Source organism: Anser cygnoides, chromosome 2, assembly GCF_040182565.1.
Source record: "Anser cygnoides isolate HZ-2024a breed goose chromosome 2, Taihu_goose_T2T_genome, whole genome shotgun sequence".
Classification (NCBI taxonomy): domain Eukaryota; kingdom Metazoa; phylum Chordata; class Aves; order Anseriformes; family Anatidae; genus Anser; species Anser cygnoides.
In genome coordinates this window covers 131401533-131420974 of record NC_089874.1, presented here as the reverse complement: position 1 = coordinate 131420974, position 19442 = coordinate 131401533, and the positions used below count along the sequence as shown (strand labels likewise).

At 43.6% G+C, this 19442-nt stretch overlaps 1 long non-coding RNA gene across 1 annotated transcript in view; it reads left to right on the top strand.

The window, feature by feature from the left end:
- LOC125181596 (uncharacterized) overlaps window positions 1–12615 on the top strand; it is a 34633-nt gene extending 22018 nt beyond the window's left edge. The window contains exons 3-4 of the long non-coding RNA XR_007160466.2: window positions 9592–9684; window positions 11748–12615. This is a non-coding gene — a long non-coding RNA (uncharacterized lncRNA). The remainder of the gene's footprint in view (window positions 1–9591; window positions 9685–11747) is intronic.
- Window positions 12616–19442: the final 6827 nt, after the last annotated feature.

The window sequence follows — 19442 nt, the reverse complement described above, 5'->3', positions numbered from 1 at the left end:
GCAGTTAGCGAGGCAGTTAGCGCGGGCAGGAAGGGCAGGGACCCATCGTCGCTCTGTTGCAGCTGCCTCTCCCTTCCGTGCTTGTAACCTGCTTGCGTAGAACCTGACCATGGTATCAACCAGGCAGAAAACCGTGGCCTCCGCATCTCGTGCGGCATCTCCAGCCACGGTCACCAGGGTGGCTACTCAGACGGAGGGCTCCGGGAAACACGCAGCCGTCCAGGTCCTGGGCTGCAGAGTGTGCCCCAGCCTTCTGTCGGTCTCCGACAGCAGTGGTGGGTATGCCTGTGGGAGGTGTGCCCAGGTTGAAGAACTGCTCAGCCAGGTAGCGGTGCTCCGGGAGGAGGTGAACAGGCTCAGGAGCATCAGGGAATCGGAGATGGAAATTGACTGGTGGAGGTGCACTCTACCCTCTCTGAGGCAGGCTCATGAGCCTGCCACAGCACAGGCATCTCTTGTTATGCAGAAGACGGAGGTTCCCTCCTCCTGCCAGGCAGCGGGAGGAGACCTAGTTCAAGGGGGGGAATGGAGGCAGGTGCCTATTCGGGGTGGTAGGCGAGCCCTCTCTCTGCCCACCTCACCTTCTCATCTACCCTTAAATAATCGATATGAAGGACTAGAACAAGACAATCTGAATGACAAAGTAGATAAAAACCCGTCCCAGTTGGAGGGGGCGCCTAAGACAAGGCGACCTACACATCGCATTGCCACATCATCCTTCAAAAAAGAAAGAAGGGCTATTGTTATGGGGGGCTCCCTTCTGAAAGGGACAGAGGGACCAATATGCCGACCGGACCCAACCCGCAGAGAAGTCTGTTGCCTCCCTGGGGCTTGGGTGAGAGACTTCGCCAAGAAAGTCAAGCGCCTGGTACGGCCCACTGACTACTACCCGCTACTGGTCTTTCAGGCTGGTAGCGATGAAGTAGCAACGAGAAGTCCGAAGGCGATCAAAAGAGACTTTAGGGATTTGGGGCGACTACTTAGAGGATCAGGGGCACAGGTTGTGTTTGCCTCTGTCCTTCCGATAGGGGGGATCGAAGCTGAAAGGCGTGCTGTTCACATAAACTTGTGGCTTCGAGACTGGTGTGACCAGCAGAACTTTGGGTTCTTTGATCACGGGAAGGTCTATGCTACACAGGGCCTGATGGCACCGGATGGGATGTGCCTCTCTCGGAGAGGGGTAAGGATCTTTGGTCAGGAGTTGGCAGGGCTGATAGATAGGGCTTTAAACTAGAGTCGAAGGGGGAAGGGGCTAAAACCAGGCATGCCGGTGAAGACCTAAGGGAAGGTACGCTAGAATCAGAGGGGCTGTGTGCCAGTGAGGTCCTTCGGGCAGATCCACAAGGTGCTGAGTGTAAGGAGACGCAACTGAAGTGCTTCTACACGAACACACACAGTATGAGGAATAAAATGGATGAGCTAGAAGTCCTGGCCCAGTCCCGCAACTACGACATCGTTGGCATAAGCGAAACCTGGTGGGATGAGTCCTGTGACTGGGGTGTTGCGATAGATGGTTACAGGCTCTTCAGGAGGGACAGGCAGGGTAGGCGAGGTGGTGGGGTGGCGATGTATGTGAAGCATGCGCTGGACTGTGTGGAACTTCAGGTCGGCGATGGCAAAGTTGAGAGCCTCTGGGTAAGGATCAAGGGACGAACGAATAAAGGGGATGTCGTTGTGGGAGTCTATTACAGACCGCCTGGCCAGGACGATAGCGCCGATAAATTATTCTTTACAGAACTAAGAGAGGCCTCGAGATTAACTCCCCTTGTCCTTATGGGGGACTTCAACTTGCCAGACGTTAACTGGGAGTGCCACACGGCTGACACGAGCAAGTCCAGGAGGTTCATGAAGCACCTAGATGATAACTTCTTGGTGCAGGTGCTAACGGAGCCAACTAGGAAAGGTGCCCTCCTAGACCTGTTGCTAGAAAACAGGGAGGGTCTGGTGGGAGATGTGGTGATTGGTGGCCGCCTTGGTCATAGCGACCATGAAGTGGTTGAGTTCAAAATTTACAGTGACAGAAGGAAAAGTGCCACCAAAACCTCATCCCTAGATATGGGGAAAGCGGACTGCTCAGGGCTCAGGGCTCAGGGCTGCTCAGGGAACTAGTCATCAAGGTCCCCTGGGAAACTGCTCTTGAAGGCCTCGATGTCCACCAGTGCTGGTCATTCTTTAAGCGATGCCTCCTAGAAGCACAAGATCAGGCAATTCCTAAATATCGCAAGTCAGGCAGGCGGGGCAGGAGGCCGGCGTGGCTGACCAGGAACATTCTAATGGAGATTAGGCGGAAACAGAGAGTGTTTCGCTACTGGAAGGAGGGCCAGGTGTCATGGAAAGAATACAGGGATGCTGTTCGTGTTTGTAGGGAGAAAATTCGTGTGGCCAAAGCACACCTAGAGTTGAAGCTGGCTGTGTCTGTGAGAGAAAATAAAAAGGGCTTTTTCAGATATGTGAATGGAAAAAGGAGAACTAAAGAATACATAGGGCCGCTCCTTGATAGGGAAGGTCTCCTCACAGACAATGACATAGGCAAAGCAGAGACGCTTAACGCCTTCTTTGCCTCTGTCTTCAATGCCGATGATGGGCTTCGGGACCCAGGGTGCCCTGAGCTGGAGGACCGGGACGGTGGGGATGACAAACTCCCAACCGACCCTGAACGTGTGCGGGATTTGCTGCTCCACCTGGATCCCTACAAGTCCATGGGTCCGGATGGGATTCATCCCCGGGTGCTGAAAGAGCTGGCGGACGTCATCACAGAACCTCTCTCAATTATTTTTCAACGATCCTGGGAATTTGGAGAGGTCCCGGTAGACTGGAAGCTGGCAAATGTTGTGCCGATTTACAAGAAGGGTCAGAAAGAAGACCCTAGCAATTACAGGCCTGTCAGTCTCACGTCAATGCCTGGTAAAATCATGGAGAAGATGGTTCTCGAACTTATTGAGGCGCACCTGGGGGACAAAGCAGTCATTGGTCCCAGCCAGCATGGGTTTGTGAAGGGTAGGTCCTGCCTAACTAACCTGATTTCCTTTTATGATAAGATCACCCGTATGATGGACCAAGGGAAACCAGCTGATGTGATTTTTTTGGACTTCAGCAAGGCTTTTGACACGGTTTCCCATAGGATCCTATCGGACAAAATGTCCACCATACAGCTAAATAAAAACATCATACGATGGGTGAGCAGTTGGCTAACGGGCAGGGCCCAAAGGGTTATGGTAAATGGGGCTGCGTCAGGCTGGCGGGCGGTCACCAGTGGGGTCCCTCAAGGCTCCATTTTAGGGCCGGTACTTTTCAATATTTTTATAAACGATCTGGATGTAGGAATAGAAGGTATTTTGAGCAAGTTTGCTGATGACACCAAACTTGGAGGAGTTGTGGACTCGAATGAGGGTGGAAAGGCCTTGCAGAGGGATCTGGATAGGTTGGAGAGCTGGGCGATCACCAACCGCATGAAGTTCAATAAGAGCAAGTGCTGGGTCCTGCACCTGGGACGGGGAAACCCTGGCTGCACGTACAGACTGGGCGATGAGACGCTGGAGAGCAGCTTAGAAGAGAGGGATCTGGGGGTCGTGGTAGACAGCAAGTTGAATATGAGCCAGCAGTGTGCCCTGGCGGCCAGGAGGGCCAACCGTGTCCTGGGGTGCATCAAGCACGGCATCGCTAGTAGGTCAAGGGAGGTGATTGTCCCACTCTACTCTGCGCTGGTGCGGCCTCACCTCGAGTACTGTGTGCAGTTCTGGGCACCACAGTATAAAAAGGACATGAAACTGTTGGAGAGTGTACAGAGGAGGGCTACGAAGATGGTGAAAGGCCTGGAGGGGAAGACGTACGAGGAACGGCTGAGGTCACTGGGCCTGTTCAGCCTGGAGAAGAGGAGGCTGAGGGGAGACCTCATCACAGTCTACAACTTCCTCGTAAGGGGGTGTTGAGAGGCAGGAGACCTTTTCTCCATTAACACCAGTGACAGGACCCGCGGGAACGGGGTTAAGCTGAGGCAGGGGAAATTTAGGCTTGACATCAGGAGGGGGTTCTTCACAGAGAGGGTGGTTGCACACTGGAACAGGCTCCCCAGGGAAGTGGTCACTGCACCGAGCCTGTCTGAATTTAAGAAGAGATTGGACTGTGCACTTAGTCACATGGTCTGAACTTTTGGGTAGACCTGTGCGGTGTCAAGAGTTGGACTTGATGATCCTTAAGGGTCCCTTCCAACTCAGGATATTCTATGATTCTACATACCTGTATATTGAATGTTTGCTGCATTTTTTAAATTATAGAACTGACTGAAATTAAAAAAAATAAAATAAAGCTATACTTAATATCTATAATAAGTATTTAAACACCTGTTATCAGTGGGACAAATGAACAAAAAAAAATTAGACACCACTCATTTTCTGTTTTCCGTTTACCTTGCTTCTACAACACGTATGATGTAATTTTTTTTTTTCTCAATTCCTATAGTGCTTCAAAAAAATAGGTTCAATTTTATTGAAACAGTGATTTATCTAAAACATTTACATTGGCAATACAAGTTTATAAACTGACAGTATTCTAGATAGTGTATGCATGTGTGTATTTGCATAAACGAAAAAAATATTAAAAGTATGGTATATTATTAAGCATAACGAATTTCAAGGAGTCAGCATTTAGGTTTCTTTAATGTAAGCACCTTCTAAACATCATTTTAATTTCAAAGGGATGCTGGAAGTTTTGTGTCAACAAGTTGCTTAATGATATTACTTTTCCAAATCCAAGTACAACCAGAAAGTGGAGGAGAAGAATGGTAGTAAAATCAGTGAAACAGCTGAATATTATTTTTTAACCTTCACAAAGTCATAAAATACAAGGCTTGATTCAAGGGTGACAAAATCCATATAGTTGACATAAATGAACTATTCACATAAATACAAGTTTTTAGAGATGTAGCACATAGATGTAGAAAATACCTATTAGGTAATCAATTCATCTCCCTGTCATGGCTGTTGCATTTTTTAGTGATTTATCTGGTCTAGTTTGAGTGTCTTAATTGATGAGACGTTCAAAGCTTTTTTAGAAAGACCAAAAGAAAAATTCTTCACGTTGAAATTTGAGTGTTTTAAATTAAGAATGGAAACAATTACAGCAAAACTTAAGGAAATATTTCCATCCCTCTTTGTAAATTTTCATCAAGTATCAGCTGAATCAGATTTAAAACAAAGAAGTTACCATGCTCTAAAAAGGGCATAACAATATAAATACAGAAGAATTGTAACAGAATTACTGTAATAACATAATTCATATTCACTGTATAAATTGGCAAAACCACATATAAAATAAATAAATAAATAAAAACAGAACAAAACAAAACACAAAAACTAACATCTTTGCATAGCCTGTCATAACAAAGAATTTCCAACTATTTATTTTAGCGTTCCTAATTGTTGTCAGAATATGACCTGGGTCTGTGACATAGAATTTTTCAAAGTCAGTCTGGGAAAAGGGGCGTACATTTATCAATGTTTTTATTTTATTCACCAGTGCAGCAGCAGTTGTGAAGGTCTGTTTTTATTTAATTCTCAAGATTTTGTTGTTAATGGAAAACCCGTCTCATAAATTAGGGAAGTGCTCAATTACAGTTCTGACAAAGATTGATTTAGTTCTGTGCTTGGTCACTACTGGCAAGTGAGGGCCAGTAAAAACCCAATCAGAACTAATGGCATATCACCTTAAAGGTGATCAGGGAATAAGCAGGTTTAAGAAGAAAATGTGTGTATATAACAGCACAGACATTTTCTGTTTTTTGGATTCTGTTCAGATTCTGTAAAGACTTGGTCAGAATACATCTGAAGTCACTCTTCGCCTTTCCATTGACTTCACTGTGTTTTGTCTCAGACACCAGCTACAAAAACCCTGTTTTTTGGGGGCACAGTGCTGTGATGCTCAAGAACTGGATCCTTTCTGGGAGGTATGGGTAGCTCATGTCTTGATGAAGAGGTACTCCAGGACTGGGATCAAATGTGTTAGTGGAAAAGAAGGGAAATAACTTTTAAATTCTTCTTTATTCACTGTGCATTATCAATGATGAGACCCAATTCTCTATTACATTGATTTTATAGTTGCAATTTCACCTTTAAATTCAGTGTGTATATTATTGGTAGAAATCTAACATTGAAATGTCAATGTTGGAAATATTAATGTGAAGAGAAAGCAAAGTAATTTGAAGTAGTCACCACACTGAAGAAGAACTAAACTACCTTACAACTGTGTTTTGGGTTTATATGGCAAGGTTTTGGTAGCGGTGGGTCTGCAAGGGTGGCCTCTGAGCAGAGCCCTGCAGCTGCCCCATGTCAGATCAAAGCCAGTTTCAGCTGGCTCCAAAAGGAACCCATTGCTGGCTGGAGTTCAGCCAATGAGCAATGCTGTTTGCACCTCAGTAAGAGCAGATTTAAGGGAAAAACTGCTACACAACAGCAGCTGGGAAGAGAAGTGAGAAAATGTAGAGAGAAACAGCCCTGAAAGAGTCTGCAGTCCATGGAGAGCCCCTGCAGGATCCAGCTCTGGGTTGGAGCAGCAGCCTGTGGAGGAGCCCATGGTGAAGCAGGATGTCTGGCAGGAGCTACTGCCCATGGGGGACCCATTCAGCAGTGTAGTGGGTTTATGTGGCAAGGTTTTGGTAGCAGGGGGCCATAGGGGTGGCTTCTCTGAGAAAAATCTAGAAGCTGCCCCATGTTAGATAAGGGCCCCGCTGCTAGGCTGCAGAGCCTAGCCAATAAGCGATGTTGTTTGCGCCCCTGTGAGAGCCTATTTAAGAAAGGGAAAAAAACCTGCTGCGACACAGCAGCTCGGAGAGTGAGAGGAATGAGAAACAGCCTTGCAGGTGCTAAGGTCAGTGAAGAAGGAGGGGGAGAGGTGCTCCAGATGCCAGAGCAGAAGTCCCCTGAGGCCTGTGGTGAGGACCATGGTGAAGCAGGCTGTCCCCCTGCAGCCCATGGAGTACCACGGTGGAGCAGGGTTCCAGCTGCATCCCGTGGAGGAGACCACGGTGGAGCAGGTGGACCTGCACTGACAGAGGCTGCGGCCTGTGGAGGGCCCCCACTGGAGCAGATTCCGGGCCAGACCTGTGGCCCATGGAGAGGAGACCACAGAGGAGCAGGTGATCTGACAGGAGCTGCTGCCCGTGGGAGACCCAGGTTGGAGCAGTTTGCTCCTGATGGATGGACACCATAGTATGGTGTGGTATGGACACCAACTGATCCATACCTGGATCAGTTCTTGAAGAGCTGCTGCCTGTGGGAAGCCCATGCAGGATCAGTTCGTGAAGGATGACATCCCATGGGAGGCACCCCACGAGGAGCAGGGGCAGACAGTGACCATGAAGGAGTGGCGGAGATGAAGTGTTAGGCACGGACTGCAGCCCCCATTCCCTGTTTCCCTGTGCCTCTTGGAGGTAAAAGAGGATGTATGGGAGGAAGGTGTTTTTAGTTTGCCTTTAGTTCTCACTGCTCTAGTCTGTTATTATTTGGCAATAAATAACATTAATCTGTTTGGGAACTGGTGACTGATATTTCTGTCCTTATCTCAGCCCATGAGCTTTTTCATTTTATTTTCTCACCCTGTCCCATTGAGGAGGGGCTGTGACAGAGGGGCTGTGTGGTGCTTGGCTGCTTTCTGTGTTAAACGACAACCATCTGCTAGGGCTGAGGAATTCAGAACAAATAAAGAAGAAAATCAGATCAGATGAGAAGCTAAGATGCTAAAAAAGAAATGTCATAAAATATTGGTGAAATCCAGTGGAAAATTGTATGTCTTCTCCCTTTCTGAGGAAGAACAGGTGATAAGATATTTTTACTCCACTAATTCAAGTGTGGAGGTCTAGTTAATGACTGTGTGGTTCCCCAGTTTAGGATAAACCATAAGATACAGATGTGTAGACATTGGTACACGTTATATAACTCAATATGTTAGGAAACAACATAATTAACACTGTCCATACCAACATGATACAGGTTCCTTGTTCATTATGCATTATGATACAGTCTTTATTTCCAGAATCACAGAATCACAGAATCACACAGAATCACAGAATGACAGAATTGTAGGGGTTGGAAGGGACATCAAGAGATCATCGGGTCCATCCCCCCTGCCAAAGCAGGTTCCCTAGAGCAGGTTGCCCAGGTAGGCGTCCAGACGGGCCTTGAATATCTCCAGAGAAGGAGTCTCAACAACCTCCCTGGGCAGCCTGTTCCACTGCTCCGTCACCCTCACCATGAAGAAGTTCTTTTGCATATCGGTGCGGAACTTCCTGTGCTCCATTTTTTGGCCATTGCCCCTTGTCCTGTCCCCACAGACCACTGAAAAGAGGTTGTCCAAATCCCTCTGTCTCCCACACTTAAGATATTTGTAAACATCAATAAGATCCACTCTCAATCTTCTTTTCTCAAGGCTGAACAGACCGAGATCTCTCAGCCTTTCCTCATAGGGAAGATGCCCCAGGCCCCGTATCATCTTTGTGTCCCTCTGCTGGACTCTTTCTAGGAGATCCCTGTCTTTTTTGTACCAGGGAGCCCAGAACTGGATCCAGTATTCCAGGTGAGGCCTGACCAGGGCAGAGTAGAGGGGGAGGATCACCTCCCTTGTCCTGCTGGCCACGCTCCTTTTAATGCACACCAAGTTCCCATTGGCCTTCTTAACTACCAGGGCACGCTGCTGGTTTGTGGTCAACTTGTCATCTACCAGGACTCCCAGGTCCTTCTCCACGGAGCTCCTATCCAGCATGTCATCCCCCAGCCTGTACTGATAAGTGCAGTTGTTCCTTCCCAGGTGCAGGACTCTACACTTGCTCTTGTTATGCTCTTCATTTGGTTTCTTCCTGCCCATCTCTCCAGCCTGTCCAGGTCTTGCTGAATGGCAGCACAGCCTTCTGGCATGTCAGCCACTCCTCCCAGCTTTGTATCGTTGCCATATTTACTGAGAGTGGACACTTTTCCCTCATCAAGGTCGTCGACGAAGATGTTGAACAAGACCAGACCCAGCACCGACCCCTGGGGAACACCGCTAGTCACAGGTCTCCAGCCAGACTCTGCACTGCCAATCGCCACCCTTTGAGCTCAGCCAGTCAACCAGTTCTCAACCCATCTTGCTGTCCACTCATCTGTCCCACACTTTCTCAGCTTTGCTAGCAGGATATCGTGGGAGACAGTATCGAAAGCCTTGCTAAAGTCAAGGTAGATGACATCCAGTGCTCTCCCCCCATCTACCCAGCTGGTGATGCCATCATAGAAAGCAACGAGTTTGGGCAAGCATGATTTCCCCTTGGTGAATCCATGCTGACTACTCCTCATAACCTTCTTCTCTTCCAGTTGCTTGGAGGTGGCACCCAGAACAAGTTGCTCCAACACCTTTCCAGGGACAGAGGTGAGACTGACTGGCCTGTAGTTTCCTGGATCCTCCTTCTTGTCCTTGAAGGCCAGAGTGACATTGGCTATCCTCCATTCTTCTGGCACCTCTCCTGTTCTCCAAAAATAATACACTGTTTTTCTCATAGAGTCACTGCTTGATTCATATCAAAGATTACATTAATATATTTTAATTTATATATAAATTGTTTTTCTCCAGGAGCAATTTTACTCATATGCTACAGAAAATGGAAGATGCATGCTGAAGAGATGGGGCCTGAAACAAAAGAATTTAACTGCCTGTCTAGCTTAGGTGAATATAACCCCGTGAAACTGAGATGATGTGAAACCCTTTGCTTTACAGCCTGTTATGCCACAAAGTTCTTGGGTGACAATAGGCAGGTAACTTAGACCAATGTTTCAAAGCTAATTGTGTATCATCTTTTCTTTGGGTATTTGATTTAACAGTCTCTATTCCACATATAACCTGAAAATCCCTATTTTTAGCAGAATTAAATTGATATTATGTTTGGCCAGATGAAGTGCTAGACAAAAAAATCCCAAGGACTCTGATTTTGGCCTTTGGAAAGGATATTTCTGACTTTAATTTCATTGTATTTCAATCCTCTCATCTCTAAAATGCTTCCTCACTTTCTCCTCTTCTTCACTTCAGAGAATTCTTATCTAATGTTTATGATGCACTCAAATGCAACAGCACTGACAACTACAAAGAAGACTATCTTATTAAGAGATTAATCATTTTCTGTCTAGTTAGCAAAGTGTAAAAGTGAAGAAGAGGTAAGGGCTTTTGCCAAACAATGATCCTAAACTAATTTCTCATTGATTAAGTCCTGTTTAAGGATCCTGTTTTTAAATATATATATATATATAATATATATATTTAATATGCATTTGAGGCAAATACAAAATAAAACAAAACAAAACAAACAAACAAACAAAGAAAAAACAACCACAAAGACACACAAACAAGTTCAGATGTTTTTAGCCATTTCAATTAGCAAAACTTTTAATCTGCATAAAATTCACTTGTAGCTCTTGTGCTGGAAGTCACCACTGCTATTTTCAGCCATCATCCTCTTAGCCAAGTCAAACAATTAACTCTGCTATTGTATCATTAGAAGTGCATGGGTCATTTTGTAGAAATACATCTACAAAATACGTCTGTCAACCCCTTTCCCCACTGAAGTCAATATACTTCACAGTGTATAATAAAAAACAAACGAACAAAAATTGGCTTTCTTACTGTAGCAACCAACTTAACTTTCAGTCTGAGTCTTCTTGTTGAGAGTTAATATTTTGTGTCTCCCAGTGAATAAAAGAAAATTAAGCATAAATTGTGTAATGTAATTCATGGAAGTAGTGAAAGTCTCTGGTGTTGTAGTAAATATAGAAAATAAATGTTTGCAAGTGTTTGTTTCATTCGGGAATTTTTATGATAGATTCCTGATCTTTGGTTTTCAGAAGGGTGGAAATTTCACATTCATTTGAGAACAAAAGGTAGGTAAAAGCAATTTCTAAGGTAAATGTATGATAAGAGTAAACCAGACCAACCTTTTTTTTGTAGCACATTCATAAAGGAAGAGATTCATGACTGCAATGAAACTTGGCTGCCTTCAGTCAGTGGGCTAAAAGGAGCATCTGTAGCTGAGTTCCAGTGACATATGCTGACACAAAAGTGTCTCCAGCACAAAGCTAATTTTATCTCATTTAGTGAAAGACAAACAGAAATATTTAGATCTCACAACAGATAATTTAGGTTATAATATATTAACTCCATTTATATATGGATTTGCATGTGATTCAAATCTGAACCAGTATGTTTGGATGTCTTGAAGCTGGTCTCTGTAGATAACATTCAATCCATTGGCACTATGAAAAACAAAACAAAACAAAGCAAATAATAATAAAAAAAAATTATTTGTTTAGCTGTCAATGTAAAGAGTGAGGAAATATGGTTATTTCTTAAAACTTTTGAATTTCATATAAGGCATTGTAAGAACCTGTTGATATTAAACCCACCTTTTTCATAATTTAAACTCAATCTATAATGAGTAGTAGCTCTGCAGAGTCACTGGAAATTTAAGTACAAGGAGGTATCCTGAAGTTTTTAGCCAAATCAGGGTTTGTGTTTACTTGATTTTTTCTTTCTCAACCCTAAAATTTCCAGTTTGTCAGGTTTAATCAAGATAAAATCATGTTTGCTGAACAGAATTAAAATATTATAGAGGTAACGAAAATTGGTGAGTTGGGAATAAAACATATCCCTTAGCAGAGACTGTGTACAAGGCTCATGTATAACTCAGTATGTTATACATGTTGTAACTCATGTATGACTCAGTCATGTTCTCCCTGCAGGTCAGCCGTACATAGGCCTTCGGTATGATAGGCTCTGGCCAGAACAGAGATGAGACAAGCTCATTTCAGATCTGAACTGTCTAATGTCCAGATTTGCTGAATGAAGAAATCCTTTCCTCATGCCTTACTTGTAAAAGTGTTTTCTTTACTTGCAATGTTTTATTTTTATACTTCCCTTTTATTGCTACCAAGAAATAACTCAATTACAATTTACTACCACAACCAAGAAAAAAAAATCATCTCTACCACCTTCCTTCTGCCTGTGTATAGGAAGGAGCATAGGATTTAGGATAAAGTAAATAAAGGCCAGATGGTCAGATAGAAACATCTGCTTATGCTTAAAGCAAAATGGTCATTCCCTACACCAACCAAGAAACTGACTGTACATGCTACATCTGCATTGTTTACTTAGACATATCTCCAGCTAGCTTTCTGTAATAACAAAACAAAAAGGCACAGAGAAGAAGTCCCCAGCTTCCTCTTGTCACCAAAACCTACTTTTTTCTCTCAATGTCAAATACAGCTCTCAGTTTGGAAACAACAAATAACAACAATAACAAGCAAATTGGAAAAGCATGTGCTTTTGTTATTACACATGTTCTGTGAAATCACTCTTATAAAGAATCAAAGTTTTATATGCTAAATTAGTGTGTGGTTGTGTGGTTTTTAAGACTTCTGTAGCTTATAGATAGCATATGTATTTTATAATATGGTAGTCATTAAATAAACAGTAGGTATTCTCATGAATGGTAAAGGAACAGGCTTGTAAAATCTGAGCAGTGTAAATTATCAATGTGTAAATACAACTTAGTTTTGTGTATTTAAAGGAATTCTATGGCTATTTTATAGCTTTAATTAAAAATACAAACAGTGAAGTAAGAAACAAATACCAAAATCATAGAGGAATTGAGGTGAGGAAGTAAGGATGTGTTCTCAGCTGACACTTATAAGCAATCAGTGTGTGGGGGAGGCATAAATGTTGAAGGTTATTCCAGATGTCTGCAACTGTAAAGGAGGTTCTGACATGATAGTAACAAAATAGAGGAGACAGACATGTCCAGTGTAAGTGTAAACAGGGACAGTTACTTGAAAATAAAGTTAGGCCCCAGATGCTTACAGGACAACAACAAAAATAGTCAAATGGGGGATATGAGAGATGTCATGTCAGATTGTAGTGTATAACATGGGAAGTTTCCAGGAGCAAGGTGTGGGATACTGCTCTGGGGAAGCCCAGGCTGAAAGAGGGCACCCCACCCAGAGACATGGTGGGCTGGGGTGTCAGTTTAGACAGAGTGCAGAACCTGGCAGAGATAAGGAGACCTACAGTGTGACAAGAGAAGGATTTTCAGATCCTGGAGTTGCAGCCATAGCAAAGGTTCACATCAAGGTTAAGGTGTTAGAGACAAAGGGGGAGCGCAAGTGTAGAGGAGACCTGAAGGAGATAGATTATGTTTCATTGTGCTCATTGAAAGGAAAGAGAAGGGGGAAGGGGAAGGGGAAAGGGAAGGGGAAGGGGAAGGGGAAGGGGAAGGGGAAGGGGAAGGGGAAGGGGAAGGGGAAGGGGAAGGGGAAGGGGAAGGGGAAGGGGAAGGGGAAGGGGAAGGGGAAGGGGAAGGGGAGGGAGAGGGAAAGGGGAGGGGAGGGGAGGGGAGGGGAAGGGAAGGGAAGGGAAGGGAAGGGAAGGGAAGGGAAGGGAAGGGAAGGGAAGGGAAGGGAAGGGAAGGGAAGGGAAGGGAAGGGAAGGGAAGGGAAGGGAAGGGAAGGGAAGGGAAGGGAAGGGAAGGGAAGGGAAGGGAAGGGAAGGGAAGGGAAGGGAAGGGAAGGGAAGGGAAGGGAAGGGAAGGGAAGGGAAGGGAAGGGAAGGGAAGGGAAGGGAAGGGAAGGGAAGGGAAGGGAAGGGAAGGGAAGGGAAGGGAAGGGAAAAGGACCGGGGACGGGAGAAAGGGGAGGGGAGGGGAGGGGAGGGGAGGGGAGGGGAGGGGAGGGGAGGGGATACATGCCTCCATTGGACAGAATATTAGAGACACCAAGCATATTTCTTATGAAATAAATCATAATAGTAATAATAAAAAAGATTAAAATGTAGCTTTTTCATGGAAAGGGAGTTGCAAATCAACTTTTCCAGAAATTGAATTCTTGAAGAATTCACGATAAATATGTACAAAGATACATACTGAATATTACATATACATATTGATACATACTTAATTCTTTCACATGACCATGACAATGAGATAAATATATATATATATATATATATATTAAATTTTCAACATAGAAACTTAAGAGTGTCTATTAATCCTAAGCTACCTTTTTTGACTTGTATGGAATTTTTGCACAGAATGTTTCCTGGTTCAGCCCTGCAAATTTCCAGAAACACCATATTATGTTTATGAACTTTAATAAGTACTAGAAATTTACATCACCACAATTGAAATTTACTTTTGGATTTGCAGTGCCTCCCATACAAATACAATATACTGTACTGTAATTATAATAATAAGGATGGCATTTAATGCAGTATACATACATTTTGATAATTCCTACTTAAAAATATTGCTGTTTATCTTTTTAAAATATGCCATTGTACAAATCAAAAGTACAAAGGTTTACCTTTTCTTTGAAGTAGGATCCATTATTTAGACCTGTCATTTAAAGTATCTTAAGTGAGGAGGGTGAAAGAGAGCAAATTAATTCTAGTAATTCAAAGAGACAGAATGTTATTTTTCTAAACAAAAAAATAAAATAAATTAAGGATTACAAACCTTTTTTGCATCCTTTTTGTCATTCATGTGGAAGTTATTTCTCTTTTGATTGATGCCAGTCTACCTACTCAGTGCAATTATTTACAGACATGTTTCAAATGAATTATAAAGCTTGGTCTAAATATTCTAAACATGATAATCAACATATTATAGATAGACAGTAACTGTAAGCAGAGTAGATCTTGAGGATGTGCCAAATTACCCTCCATTAGTTCAGTTATTGAACTAAAGATACCAGCTGTCTCATTTGCAAGCAGTCTTGGTATTTTGCCTTCTGTATTGGCTGCTATCTATTGGCTATTTCATTCTGAATTTAAGGAATCGTTATTCCCACTAGGCATCAGTCTATATTTTGTATGTGACCCTTTAAAGTGGATATTTAGCTACTGCTGACAAGTTAAAGTAGATAGCTTGTATTTTGCTGGTATTCTAAAGCTCTTTGGTTGCATGAGCATTATATAGCACAATTAATTAGTTGCTTGTAATACACTTTCAGGTTTAATGCTGAGTGAAACAGGGTGTTGGAAGTCAACAAAAAGAGGTTGATAAGTATACATTATCTTAAAACTTGGGTCATTCTTCATCATTATTGTTTCTGAACTGAAAACAGTCAGCTGCAAAACGTAAGAGATACTAAGCAAACTTTACACATGTGAAGGGATAATATACTATCCTCATCAAGCTGACCCTAAGCATTTCATGTTATCACGGACTGAACTTCTTCCACTAATATTTTTGTGGTTTTAATTTCCCTTACAGAATTTATTCAGTGAAACAAATATTAGAGAACATTTTAGCAGTGTGATTAAGAACAGCACTTGAAGTTTGCGGAATAAAAACTGAGCCATCCATACATTTTGTTCATTGAAATGAATTCTTATTTTACTAGTGTCAATCACTTTTTGTTTTGCCCAGATTACATAATCAGAGAATGTGTTGGCATGCAAGTCCAATACTTTTTGTTTCAAAGCAATATGCTAACAAATCATTCAAATAATTAAAAGCCAATAAGAACACGATTACAAAGTTATTCTACATGATAGTACAATCAAAATTACAACATAATATGGTGTACAATCTTCAGGTTTAAGTTTCCTGTGACAATTTATGCTGGACTAAATTCCACTCACTTGAAAGGAATATTGAACAAGTATGTGAAAAGAATGAGATCTTTTTATCTCATTTTAGTTTGTACTTGATCAATATGTCAAATTTCACACCTACAAGGAAACTAGGTATTATTTCTGTGATGGTTGTTGATTCTTTTGCAATAATATGTTGTCATCAGTTTTTGCATCCATTATAATAGTGTCATTTGCCCTCAATGGTTTTCAGAAACCATTGTAATTAAAACAGTGAAAGAAAAAATCTGTATCCTCTCAGATAAACAAGACTAACTCAGTTCAAGACAGCAAAAGTTCAAGTAGAGGTGATAGGTTGGCCTGCATAACTAAGCATATTTGGTATGGGAACTCAGCAAGGATATATATACTTTGGATGTGTTCCTCAACACACTTCTTCCTAGAAAACCTGGTTTAGGTAATTCCAGGCAAACGTCTTTTTTTCTTATATATGTCATCAAAATTTTCCTGAGAGATGAACTTTCTTATTCTCTGAATCTCCACTAAATATATATATATTTTTTTCATGTTACTAAAACAATTGTCTTGAACTTTGAGGTCTGAAAATTATTTTTTTCCCCCAAACTTTTAAGTGTTCGAATTTCACAGTTTTTATTATGCTAATACATTGGTGGTTTGTTTGTTTGTTTGTTTGTTTGTTTTCCTTTTATCATTTCAGATTGTTATCTTTCAGTGATATCTTAGTGATTCATTTTATTCCTGATTGGCTGCTCTCCTCTCTGCCTCATGCCTCCACCCACAAGTTTTCTATAATGCACTGTATATCCTGAATCATAGAATCATAGAATGGTTTGGGTTGGAAGGGGCCTTAAAGATCAGCTAGTTCCAACCCCCCTGCCATGGACAGGGGTGCCATCCACTAGATCAGGTTGCCCAGGGCCTTGTCCAACCTGGCCTTGAACACCTCCAGGGATGGAGCATCCACAGCTTCTCTGGGTAACCTGTTCCAGTGCCTACGACTCTTGGAGTAAAGAAATTCCTCCTCTAAATCTCTCCACTTCTAGTTTAAAACTATTTCTCCTTGTCCTATCCTTATCTGTCCACATAAAAAGTTGCTCTCTTTATCTTATTTATAAGACCCCTTTAAGTATTGAAAGACTGCAATGAGGTCTCCCCAGAGTCTTCTCTTCTCCAGGCTGAACATCGATTCATAGAATCAGAATCACAGAATCATAGAATTATAGAATCATTAAGGTTGAAAAAGACCTCCAAGATCATCTGGTCCAACCATCCACCTACCACCAATGTCACACACTAAACCTATACGTACAGACTGGGGGATGAGATGCTGGAGAGCAGCCTGGAGAGCTGGAGAGCAGCCCCGCAGAGAGGGATCTGGGGGTTGTTGTTGACAGCAAGTTGAATATGAGCCAGCAGTGTGCCCTGGCAGCCAGGAGGGCCAACCGTATCCTGGGATGCATCAAGCACGGCATTGCTAGCTTGTTGAGGGAAGTGATTGTCCCACTCTACTCTGCGCTGGTGCGGGCTCACCTCAAGTACTGTGTGCAGTTCTGGGCACCACAGTCCAAAAAGTACATTAAACTATTGGAGAGTGTCCAGAGGAGGGCGACAAAGATGGTGAAGGGCCTAGAGGGGAAGGCATATGAGGAGCAGCTGAGGTCACTTGGCCTGTTCAGCCGGGAGAAGAGGAGGCTGAGGGGAGACCTCATCACGGCCTACAGCTTCCTCACGATGGGGAGTGGAGGGACAGGCGCCAATCTATTCTCTTTAGTGACCAGTGATAGGACCCATGGGAATGGTGTTAAGCTGCGACAGGGGACGTTTAGGCTAGACATCAGGAAGAGGTTCTTCACCGAGAGGGTGGTCGCACACTGGAACAGCCTCCCCAGGGAAGTAGTCACTGTACCAAGCCTGTTGGAGTTTAAGAAGCGTTTGGACTGTGGACTTACTCATATGGTCTGAATTTTTGGGTAGACCTGTGTGGTGCCAGGAGTTGGACTCGATGATCCTTATGGGTCCCTTCCAACACGGGATATTCTATGATTCTATGACCTATGATCTATGTCCATAAGCACCACGTCCAACCTTTCCTTAAACACCTCCAGGGATGGTGACTCCACTACTTCCATGATTACTTCCACTGATTACTTTTTCTGAGAAGAAATGTCTTCTAATTTCCAACCTTAATCTCCCTTGGAACAATTTGAGGCAATTTCCTCTAGTCCCATCGCTGGTTATCTGTGAGAAGAGGCTAATCCCTAGCTCTCCACAACTTCCTTTCAGGTAGTTGCAGAGAGCAATAAGGTCTCCCCTGAGCCTCCCCAGCTCTCACAGTCTGTCTTCATAGGAGAGGTGCTCCAGCCCTCTGATCATCCTTGTGGCCCTCCTCTGGACCCACTCGAAGAGGTTCACATCCTTCTTGTGCTGCACTCCAAGTGAAACTTCACAAGGGCAGAGCAGAGGAGGACAATCACCTCCCTCGACCTGCTGGCCACTGTAATCTCCAAATCCTTCTCTGCACGGCTTCTCTCAATGAGTTCTTCTCCCTGTCTGTACTCATGTGTGGGATTACCTCGACCAAGGTGCAACACCTTGCATTTAGACTTGAACCTCATTAGGTTCACATGGGCCCACTTTTCTAGTTTGTCCAGGTCCCTTTGGATGTCATCCCATCCCTTCTATTGTATCAACTGTACTACGCAGCTTGGTGTCATCTGCAAACTTGCTGAGGATGCACTCGATCCCACTCTATGTCATTGATAATGATATTAAACAGTACATGTCCCAAGGCAAATCACTGAGGTAACCTCTCGTCACCGGTCTCCACCTGGACATAGAGCCATTGATCACCACTCTTTGGGTGTGACCTTCAAACCAATGCCTTATATCCTGAACGGTCTACCCCTCAAATCCATGTCTCTCCAATTTGGAGATCAGGATGTTGTGTGGGACCATGTCAAAGGCCATACAGAATTCCAAGTAGATGACATTGGTCAGTCTCCCCTTGTCAACTGATGTAGTCACTCCATCATAGACAGCCACCAGATTGGTCAGGTACAATTTACCCTTGGTGAAGCCATGCTGGTTGTCTCAGATCACCTCTGTGTCTTACATGTGCCTTGACATTGCTTCCAGGAGGATCTTTTCCATGATCTTGCCAGGCACAGAGGTGAGGTTTACCAGTCTGTAGTTCCCTGTGTCTTCCTTTCTACCCTTTTTAAAATAGGAGTGATGTTTCTCTTTTTCCAGTCACCAGAGACTTTGCCTGACTGCCAGGACTTTTCAAATATGATGGAGAGAAGCTTGGAAACAACTTCAGCCAATTCCCTTGGGACCCTGAGATTGATGTCATCATGTACTTGTTCAGTTTTATCAGGTGGTCTTGAACCTGCTCTTCACTTACAGTGGGTGGGACATTGCTCCCCCATCCTCCATCTACGGGTTCAGGGAAATGAAAGACATGGGAAGCCTGACTGGCTGTGAAGGCTGAGGCAAAGAATGTATTGAGTACCTCAGCCTTCTCCACGTCTGTTGTTATCAGTTCACCCTTCTCATCCATCAAAGGGCGTTAACTCTCCTTGGCCTTTCTTTTCTGAGCAATGTACCTATAGAACCCCTTCCTGTTATTCTTTGCATCCCTTTCCAAGTTCAGTTCCATCCATGCCTTGGCTTTCCTGATCCCGTCCTTGCACAATGAGACTGCATCTCTGTACTCTTCTCAGGCCAAGTGTGCCTCGTTCCACTGCCTGTGCATTTCCTTCTTGCACTCAGTTTGACCAGCATGTCCTTGCTCAGCCATTCCGAATGTCTGCCCTCCCTACCTGCTT